The sequence below is a fragment of the Gastrolobium bilobum genome, unplaced genomic scaffold (genome assembly GCF_033153095.1).
Source record: "Gastrolobium bilobum isolate Gb01-03AN ecotype WA unplaced genomic scaffold, APGP_CSIRO_Gbil_v1 utg4140, whole genome shotgun sequence".
Classification (NCBI taxonomy): Eukaryota; Viridiplantae; Streptophyta; class Magnoliopsida; order Fabales; family Fabaceae; genus Gastrolobium; species Gastrolobium bilobum.
The window spans coordinates 21,806-33,390 of record NW_026898751.1 but is presented as its reverse complement, the minus strand read 5'-3'; positions in this window follow the sequence as shown (position 1 = coordinate 33,390).

Genomic DNA, 11,585 nt, shown 5'->3' with positions numbered 1-11,585 from the left:
CTCTGCCTGTGCAGTTCAGTCCTCTCGTCCTAAGTATATGCGAAAGAAAAGATTGGCATGCATGAATATATAGGTAAAAGGGTGACTCTGCAGCATGAGAAGACACTAGAGTCAAGCAAGGATTACTCAATTGTTGTGTGTATGGCCAAATTTAACCATGCAATGGGTTATCCGATGCATTATTGTTTTACGAGTCAGGATATTCTTACTGTAAAGAACCTTGGGTTATCAATTTTTTTCACTATAATTTTAATCCTCGTTGGATTAAAGGAAAAATTGAACGAAGGAAGAGAAAAGAAAAACAAATTTTGAATCCAATGATGATTAGAGTGGTAGTGAAAAGAATTTAGGAAAAAGTTCACCAATGCCCCTGTGTTTTGCTTCAGAATCATCTATGTTCATGTGATTTTTTTTATCACATATACCTCTGTGCTTTGTAAAAAAAACAAAAAACTATAGGAGCATATGTGATAAAAAAACATATTCTTTTGCAAACCACATGGAAATATGTGATAAAAAAAAGCCACGTAAACATAAATGATTCTGGAGTAAACCACGTGAGTATGGGTGAACTTTTCCCAAGAATTTATAATAAGAATATCTTACCTCTTGTTTTATAATGAAACTTAAAGGAATAGAACTCTCGCCACCAAGCATATGGACCAACGGGTTTATTCTCGCTTATTTGAGAAATATAATATAAGATTATTAAAGTCTCATCACTTGTAAGCTTGCTAGGTGCTATGATTGTTTAACATGATATAGAGTCAAAATTGAACAAGGAGATCACAAGTTCGATTCTTATCACCTCTCACATTCTAATAAAATTAAAACAACACAAGAAAAATATAATATAAAATCATGAAATACTCGTCACTTATTAGTTTAAGCTGTCTCTTGAGATAATTGTTTAACATAGATAGTGAGAGTTTTGCCACCGATGAGTTTTACTTGAATTTGACTATTCAAGTAATTGATGCATCTATTAATAATATTAAAAAAAGAAAAAAATGAACTCTCTGATTTGGACTCATAACGTCATCTGTTTACCTGCACCATCTATCAGTAGTTGACCTTTTCCTCATAGTAATAATACTACTACGAATTATGAAACACAGCCTTGGCAACTTCTCTACAATGAAAAATCATTCAAACGCTTGATTGACAGCATAATAATATATTATGGGGAACACAATATCCTTCAAGTAAAGCTATAATTTTGTTTCATAATACACTTCATCATAACAAAAAAGGTTGGTTAAAATTTGGAAGCTAGACAATTTCAAGTCTTAAAGAAATGAATACTTTGGATCTTGCGTTGTGCAGTTGGTAATTCATAAAATGCAAACATTGTGTTGTGTCGCCTGCTTTATTGGCTAGACGAAAACCTCGAGGTAATGAATTTGAAAATTTGTTTGTCAACGTTAACAAGAAAGGTTTGGCTCATGATTATCTCACACGTATGGTTGACTCATTGACTATGAATACCTAACATACACGAGCATAATACCCGTTACTGTATTCAAAGAGGGATAAAGATATCTCAAAAAAAAAAAGAGAGGGATAAAGTTCAAATACCCGTGGGATTTTCAATTTAGAAAATAATTTTTATCTCCTACAATATTAATATATTATTTGTATATCATGTAATTTTTTCCTTTCAAATCCATCTAAACATGATTAAAAATTTGCAAAATATTTCTCTTGCTCGTGAACAATAAATAGATTATTTTATTAATTATCTCCCTTCTCAGTTTATACTACTTACTGTAACACCTCGTTCTATAATCGGTTTGTTAACATTACGTATGACATTAGGCGCACTTACACACACAACAATTGAATTAAAATACGTATAAACTTTTTACTTTTGTGTTAATAAACGTTTATGTTTAAAGTCAATTCCAAAAGTTGCAATCTATAATATCCCAAACCTAATGAAATAGTAAATTACATGTAATTAAGTAAATTAGCATGTATTAGTGAGTTGAAATAAGTAAAAAGCCTAATTAAATTAATTAGGATCACTTTTGAGGTAAAAAATACATTCAGTGAAAATTATAGGGTAAAATACTAAGGCTAGGTGTAATCTCCAGAACTTTGGCGCTATTAGCGCCAAGATACAGTGGGAAAACGCATTCCCGGCGCCATTCGCGCCATGTTGGCGCCGTTCGCGCCATAAGTTTGGGAAGCTTCTGTTTCCTGGCGCTAATTGCGCCGGTATGGAGCTAATCGCGCCGGGCCTAGTGGATTCAGCGCTCGTTTCTTAGAAAATTCATAACTTGAGCTACGGTGCTTCGAATTGAGCGCGGTTTGAACCCACACGTAGCTAATGAAGATATCTATAAAATACTAGAAGATGAGGACCATATAAGTAGTATAAAATATCTTAGGTAACTAAAAAGTGGATGTATTTAGTGTTGAATGACAATAAAAATGAGTTTTAAGCCTTGGTGGTCTAAGGGGATTACTTGGCCCACTATGGTAGCAACGTACGGTCTAAATAAAACTTACAATAGATGTTCCATATATAGTTTAAGTTATTATCACATTTATGAGAATTGTTTTAAGTACAGAATTGATTTTAAACAAAAACGTTTATAAATAAAAAGGAAAAAGTTTATCCGTATTTTAATTCAATTGTTGTGATTGTAACTACGTATAATTTCATACGTAATGCTAACAAACTGGTTCTAGAATGGGGTGTTACATTTTATGGTCTCAGAGCAGTTCTAGGGAAAATAAACCTAGTGTGGTTGTTTGACAAAGTTTGTTCGATGATTCCTAATGTTTGACTTGATTATGCATTGCTAGATGCTTAGTATGAGTTTGGCCGACTCGTTCTTAGTACGACGATTGTATAATTATGGTGAACATTGGGATACACTCGAAGGATAATGGAATACTGAAAATATTGTTGATAGCAAAGGTATCAAGATTAAATGTTGTAATGATTTAGGTTGCACACTTAAAATCAATTGTTGTATTGGGTGGATAGACCTTGTGTAAGGTTCTTTGAAAGAAATTTGTGAATGTGCTATTATATATGTGTATACATTGATTATGATAGTGCTATATGTGGAAATTATGATAGATACCATGTAGTAGTAGTTGTAGTATTTTTGAATAATGTTTGTTTCATTGCTTCTGAAAATGGGCGAGTTATAAGGGACTCATTTTGAAAGTGCAACATGTGGATATTCCCTTGAGGGTATGCTAGCCTGGGGAATGACCTGGTTGCATAGGTATTCTTGTGACGGCGCGGCAGCCTGGGGGAATGATATGATGGTATGAGCAATCCTTTAATGGCTAAAGGCCTAGGGCTTTGCTTGATGAGATTGATATACTTGCAGGTATAGTCAGTTGAATCTGATTTGATTAATTAAGTTTATTGGATATAGAAAAATGTTATTATATGGAATTATCCTGGAAGGGATGTGTATGAAGAGGTTGTCTCTTGAGAGTTCCCTTTAGACACTTGTTTGAGTTGAGACTTAATGAATAGTCTTTGTGTACAAGGTACACGAAAGGCAATTATGCTTGATAGTTCTTTGGCCAATAGTCTGCGGCATGAGCTTCCCTTTGGGGGATGGTATCCTAAGAGGTATAGCTCTTAGAAGTCCTATGTGGATACTGCTTGGAGTTGAGACTCATCGGGTGGTATTCGTGTGCTGAGTGCACAGGTCAATAAAATCTAGGTTGCGTTATGATGAGACGTTGGACTTATAGGCAAGATTTAAGTCTTTCCAATTGGAGTTATACTCTAAAACCACCAAGAGGTGGAATAAGTAAGAAAAAATATATGAGATAGCATAATTTGATTGTGCATAGGTTATGCCAACCTAGTTAGGCAAGGGTTGGAAGATATAGCTTGAGATAATGGAATTGTAAATCCATTTGCACGTGTGTACATGGAATTCCTTATATGAAATGAGGAAACTAAGTCACATATTTATGCTCAGGAGGTGGCATGATATATGAGTGGACCTTGATTAAGGTGTAGAAGGTGAGTTACCTTATCGATTGTAGAAAAAGTGATATGCCTTGTTTGTGACATAAAAAGGCGAGGTTGCCCTGGTTGTAGCATAATAGGTGAGGTACCTAGTGCTAAAGCATAATTATGATTGTACTTAATTTAAAAATACAAGATGTAATATCATGTAATAGTAAGTTAGGTTTGTTTGAGAATTGAGGCTTCCTATATAGAAATAGTTCCTTTGAGTGTAACTCATGTAGGTACTCTGGAAAAGAAGAAGTTCTACGAAGTAGAACCGTGTGTGAAGTCCTTGATTGAGATGTGATGCTTCCTTGGCTGTTGTTCTTGAGAGGATGATCTTAGATGCATTAGTGGTAATGCTCATTGTGCACTCACCTAGAGTGGTGATGTTTGTTGGTAATTTTCATCGAGAGTGGTGATAATAGACATATTGTTGCATAAAGAGAAATACATGTATATTGAGGATGTATGCAATGTCTGTAAGAGTGAACACATTGCGTTGAATTGACAGATTTGATGTTAGTCTGATCATGGGGAGAATAGGCTCTATAACCACAGGAGTTAGATTTAGCAAAAGAAGTAATGAAATGAAAAGTCATATTTATGGATCAAATGGTAAACATCTAGGTTTAGCTTATGGCTATTAACTACAAAGGGGTGAAGATTAGTAGAGTAAAGTAATCAAGTAACATGCTTAGTGATGTCGATTGTATGTTAACTTACTGAGGTAAGGAATAAAAGACTATTGCATAATGATATGAAATTGATTGTTCTTGTGCTACATGAATTTGCATATAAGATAGATGCGAAGTACTAGTGAAGAAATTCTCTAAACAAGAGAATAAGTTAATACGGGGCTTTTTTAAAGGAATAATTTCTAAGAGTAGTGACTCTTGGAAGCACCCAGATTAAATTTTTTTAAAAAGGAGTGATTCCTTAAGTGTAACTCATAAAGTGAGAGAAAAGATGGTATAGTTAGTGAAAGGGCTAATGTACCATTGAATAATAAAATCATCAGTGAAAGGACTAGTGTGCAATGTAAATGAAAGGACTGATATGTGAAATCAGTTAAAGGACTGATAAAATCATCAGTGAAAGGACTGGTGTGCCATGTTAGTGAAAGGACTGATATGTGAAATCAGAGAAAGGACTGATAAAATCATCAGTGGAATGACTGATGTGCGTGCCAGTGACATGATTGGTGCACAATATTAGTGAAAGGACTAATATCTAAGTAAAATTTTAGGTAAGGATTGTATTATCAGTGGAAGGACTGATAGGGTCATTGGTGAAAGGACTGATGGTCCATTACGAATGTAGTTGATATTATCAGTGGAAGGGCTGATGCACTGATGTTTCAGTGGAATGGTATCATCAGTGAGAAAATTGATGTACAATCAAATAGGAAAGGGTATTATCAGTGAGAAGACTGATGTACTAAAGCACATGTAGACGATAATATTAGTAAAATGACTAATATTAGATTGAGAACTTAAAGAGTTGAAATTATAGTTGAATGACTACTTCACAAAATTGAAAGATTTTGAGTTTTATTGTAAACTCCCTTGTGACGGTAGAACTTGAAAAGAAAAGAAACTGATATTTGGTAGATAGGTGAATTAAGATGTAAAAGGTCATTGAGAAAAAAAATTATTTTAAAGGACTGTGTGTCAGCGAAAGGGTTAGCACACAATTTGGGAATTGGTGATGATTTTACGATCATCTTAAAGATGAGGAGTTTGAAAGTTAACAACATTAAAAATGAATAAATGTTGATGATGTAAGACCATGATAGTTTGTGGTTTCGTACCAGACGGAACGATTAAAATAATAGGTTTGAGAAGATCGAGTATTACCTATAAGCTAAAAAGCTTACACCTTGTGGAAAGGTGTTGTATGAGTTCAGAGGTTCAAAGATTTGAGAGATAACCTATTTTGAGGGTCAAGGTGCAGTGGGAAGGCAAAAGGCCTGACCTGTCCACTTGGTAACAGGGAGAACGAGTTTGTCTGGCGGTAGCATGAGTTCAGGGATAGTTATGTTCATGATTTTGCGGACAAAATTTCTAAAAGGTGGGGTGACTATAATATCTCAAACCTAATGAAATAGTAAATTACATGTAATTAAGTAAATTAGCATGTGTTAGTGAGTTAAAATAAGTAAAAGGCCTAATTAAATTAATTAGGATCACTTTTGAGGTAAAAAGTGCAGTCAGTGAAAATTATAGAATAAAAATGAGTGTAAGCAAAAGTACCCAAAATATAAAAGTAAAAGTTAAAATATTGCTAGAAAAATATTTCAGACCTTTGGGTAAAGTTTGGAGGTGAATGAAGCTAAATAGATAGATGAGTTTATACCTGGTTGAGATAACTTGGTATATGTTAAGTGCAAAACATTAGAACCCCAACCCCATTTCTTCTTCTCCTACCCGACACCAGAAACAGAGAGGGAGAGGGTGAGAGGCCAAAAATGGAATCCTAAGCCACCATTTCTCCATTTCTTACTCAAATCCTTCCATTCCAAAGCCAATCTTGCTTCAAATCTTCCCCTCTTTGTGAATCCAAGATTGGTTTTGAGTGGGAAGCATTGTGGAGTGAGATTTCTCCTTCCCAAAATTCGACCCATTTGGTGATTGAAGTAGTTTGAGGGCATTTCATTCCAAGGAAGCTTAACAGACTTTCATTCCTTGGTTGTGTGACCTTTTGTGGTAAGTTTCCCATTCCTTAACACTAGCTTTCATGGAGATTTTAAAAAGGTTGAAGATGATGAATAGTGTTTTGTGGGTTGTATGTGTTTGAGTTTGATTTAGGCTTAACTCCTTTGTAAAAGTTGTTGAAAATGATAATTAAACGGTAAAAATGAAGTTAGTTTGTCATTTGGCTTAGTTTCAATATTTGGGGGAAATTATGCTTGGAAGTGTGGATTTTCTTGCATTATTGAACCTTGATTGATGGTGTCCATGTTATTGCTAGGATTGAGGCAAGTGAACCACATTGAGTGATCAAGCATTGGTGGAATTCAAGGAGCTTGATTAGGCTAGTTTTTTGGTAAGTTCATAAGCTTGTTGGTGGAGCGTGGATTTTCTATGTTGTTGATGAATGTAGAGGTATTCATGGATGTATGTTGATTGATTTCACACTCTTGAATAGAGTGTATTGGTGATTGGAAGGAATTGCCAAGTGGACATACCAATAAACGTTGGTGTGGATAAGTGAGCTAGAAGAAAGCTTGCAAGAGGAGGAGAAGCATCAAGAGGTAAACCTTTGGATCTTGGAGGTTAATCCCTCTTGTTGTTCCACCATTGCTTTTACGGAAGTTATGGTTATTGAATGGATGATTGAGTGGTAATATTAGTATTATGGTATGTTTGCATTCATATAGTATTGTTGTGTCATTGGAGAAAGAGCCAATGGACAAGCACTAGGGGCTAGGTTGTATGCTTAGTGGAAAGGACTAAGATGCAACTGAAGCGTGTGTGATGATTTGATTGTTTAAATCTTTGGCCATTTGAATGCACGAGTATGCTGTAATTAAATCATTACTGTTATTGCCTCTGGATATATAATGTAGTTCATGCCATGTATATACTAACCCTTCATGCAGGAAGTGAACTCTGGGGTTGGAGCAATTCTTCAAGAACCCTGGGTTTATTGAGTTTTATCTCATCCCGTTTGGGGACTGCTATTTCAGGTGTTAGCAGAGATGATACTGGGCGAGGCAAAGGGCACGAGTAGCTTGCATATGATAGATGATATTTGAAATATTTTGATGCATTAGGAATAGATGAATGAAAATAGGACTTAGAAGTTGATCATTGATGTTGTATTGCCCTGGTGGGACTTTGATCACTTGTTATTTCTAAGTCTTTGGTATGTAATCATTTTGAAGTAAATTGATTTAATTGAGCCTTTGGATATCATGTGAGCCTTGAAATGCCAAGAGGCATGTATTGAAATGGTTGTATAATGTCTATTAGGTAAAAGAAAACCTTTGGGGTTGAGAATTATATAAATATAAGGATATTATGACTTGTTGTCCATTTTTCATATCCTATATGATATATTTAGACCCTTATGTGTTAATGGAAGTTGTAGATCTTTTTCTTAGCTTTCCAATGAGACCAAAATTGCATCAATTGGATAAGTATAACTCCAGTTAGGGGTAAAATACCAAGGCTAGGTGTGATCTCCAGAACTTTGGCGCTATTAGCGCCGTGGTGGCGCTAATTGCGCCAAGATACAGTTAGAAAATGCATTCCCGGCGCCATTCGGGCCATAAGTTTGGGAAGCTTCTGTTTCCTGGTGCTAATCGCGCCGGGCCCAGTGGGTTCAGCGCTCGTTTCTTAGAAAATTCATAACTTGAGCTACGGTGTTTCGAATTGAGCGCGGTTTGAACCCACACGTAGCTAACCAAAAGATCTATAAAATAATGGAAGATGAGGACCATATAAGTGGTATAAAATTTCTTATGTAACTAAAAAGTGGAGGTATTTAGTGTTGAATAACAATAAAAATGAGTTTTAAGCCTTGGTGGTCTAAGGGGACTACTTGGCACACTATGGTAGCAACGTACGGTCTAAATAAAACTTACGATAGGTGTTCCACATATAGTTTAAGTTATGATCACATTTATGGGAATTGTTTTAAGTACGAAATTAATTTTAAACAAAAACGGTTATAAATAAAAAGAAAAAAGGTCATCGGTATTTTAATTCAATTGTTGTGATTGTAACTGCGTTTAATGCCGTACGTAATGCTAACAAACTGATTCTAGAACGGGGTGTTACACAATCATAACTTAAACAATATGTTGAACACTTAAGGTCTATTTAACCATGTCATACATTGCTCGGCTTTTTGACCACTGTAGCCCTTTATTAATAATTATTTACCAAATTGCCTTCGATTAGAAACTATTACGAAAAATTAACCCTCCAAACAAACATAACACCAATCTGCCCTTGTTTGACCGTTGACCACGAAACGTACCCGGGTACCCCACTCCATACCCGGGTATTTTTTAAAAAAATCAACCATACCCAGGTATGTAGGGGGTACCCGGGTATTGTTCTTCAACCTGGAAATTTTTTGAATTATTTACCCGGGTAGGTAAGGGGGTACCCGGGTAGATTTTTCGAATAGGGTACCCAATACCAAGGGTTTCGGCCATTGTTGCGAGGTAAAGTTTTTTTTCCCCAAATCAGTTTCCCTTCACGTCTCTATTCCGAAACATCACACATATATTTCATCTCATCATCTCAAAAAGCTTAATCTTGGTAGGACATTGGCATTACACCTCCACATTTCCATTTTGTGTTAAAAAATCCGAACCAAGATCCAAACCCAAAACCTAAACCCAAATTTTCGTGTGAAAGATGAGTTCAAGTCCTATCATGGTACCTATAGTTATTTACTACAATGGGAGACATTTTGAAGGTCCGAACGGTGTCCGATTTGAAGGAAAAACAAAAACGATGAAAATGAAAGTGGGCACTACATGCAATGAACTGAAGGAGAGAATTCTCCAAAAAATGGGGTCAGAAGGCATCCATTCCATCCACCGCATGATAGCCAGGTTAGAGACTGTTGTGGATATGGAAACAATATACAACATTGGTAACGATATCAGTGCTGATGAAGATGTGGAGTTTGTCACAGATGCGTATGTTGGATGGAAAGTATTAAAAATGATTGAGATATATGTTGAAGTTGATGCTGGTCAGTCTTCATCGTTACCGGTGCATACAACCACTGCGCACTGTATTGGTCAAGAAGATACAATTGTACGATCATCTGCACCTACTCAGGTAACAATGGATGAGGATGAAGACGATGAAGATGAGGAGTATGTGGACAGCGAAGATGAGGGAGAATCTGAAAGTGCTAATCCACAGGGTGATTCGTCTAACACTGACGTGGATGAAAATTTTGACGCTGACACGAGCGTTGTAAAGCTGGGTACCCTAGTCATGTCACCACTTCATGTTGATCCTGTCAGTTCACCACTTCATGTTGACCCTGTTAGTAGCGGTAAGTTATTAAATTTTCACATTTGCTTTAATAAATTATATATATTCGGTGATATTGATTTAGACAATAATCAATGAAGCTTTAGATGCAGGGATTGCGGTAGAGCCATTTTGGAATGAAAGCCAACATTATTCATTCATTAATTGGGCGCACCCTGATGACGAGTTGGAGATCCTGTATGGGGATGATGACTTGCACGAAGGTTGGAAGTTAGGAGATCCATTATTTGTGCAACAAGAATTTGGCTCCAAACCACAAATGCAACATGCTGTGAAAATACATTGTATAAAGGGGCGCAGGACAGCCATAGTCAAAAAAAGTGACGAGTCCAGATTTGTTATGAAATGTAGAAACCATACTGACGGATGTCCATGGTTTATGAGGGCAATCAAGCCCAAGAAGGGAGCTAATTGGGTGGTCCGTAAATGGGGTGAAGATCACACATGCCTGAATCAAGGCCTTTCACAAGATCATAGACAGCTGGACTCAGATGTAATCTGTGCGGCTATTATGAGTATGTATTCTACCATGTACTTAACGAATCTTCTAATTGAGAATATGGTAAAGTTGTGTTTTTTTTTACAGACATATTAAAGGAAGATCCAGCTACAAAACCAGTTCTGATACAAGAGAGGATACAAGGAATATATGGATACAACATCACGTACAGGAAGGCTTGGAAGGCAAAAATGAAAGCCATTGTTAAGTTGTATGGTGACTGGGAGAAATCCTATGGATTCTTGTCCAATTGGCTGACGTATATGACGCAGGTGAATGTGGGTTCTGTGTTCAAGCTTGATACAAATCCATGTTGTGACGAATGTCGGGTTTATACAGACAGAGCTATATTTCATAGGGTTTTTTGGACATTTCACCAGTGCATTGAAGCATTCAAATACTGCAAGCCTATAATTCAGATTGACGGCACTCATCTGTATGGGAAGCACAGAGGAACACTCTTGATTGCAACATCACAGGATGAAGATGGACATCTGCTCCCTATTGCCTTCGTTGTTGTTCCTCCAGGTGAGAAGTTGGAAGATTGGTCTTGGTTTTTGAGCCTTTTACGTTTTCATGTCACACATAGGCACAATATTTGCCTAATATCTGATCGTCATCGAAGCATCATAAGGGCGGTCAAAGATCACGCAGGGTGGCAGCCTCCATATGCTTATCATGTTTTTTGTCTACGTCACATTGGAAGCAACTTCAATACCAGGTTTAGGAATGTGGAATTGAAGAAGACGTTGATGAAATTAGGTACTGTATCCTATAATGGTTCACATATTTATTTTGTCATCTTAACTCACTAATTGCATATGTCATTAATGATTTTGCAGGGTACACATGTTCAAAGATTAATTTTGATCTCAGATACAAGGAATTCATCGACAACAATCCAGAAGTTGCTTCATGGTTGGAGGCGATACCGAAAGAGCAATGATGCAGGTCGTATGATGAGGCAGGACTTAGGTTTGGTCATATGACAACTAACCTATCTGAGTGTGTGAATAAGGTGCTTCGGGGAGCACGTAATCTGCCTATCACTGCATTGGTTAAG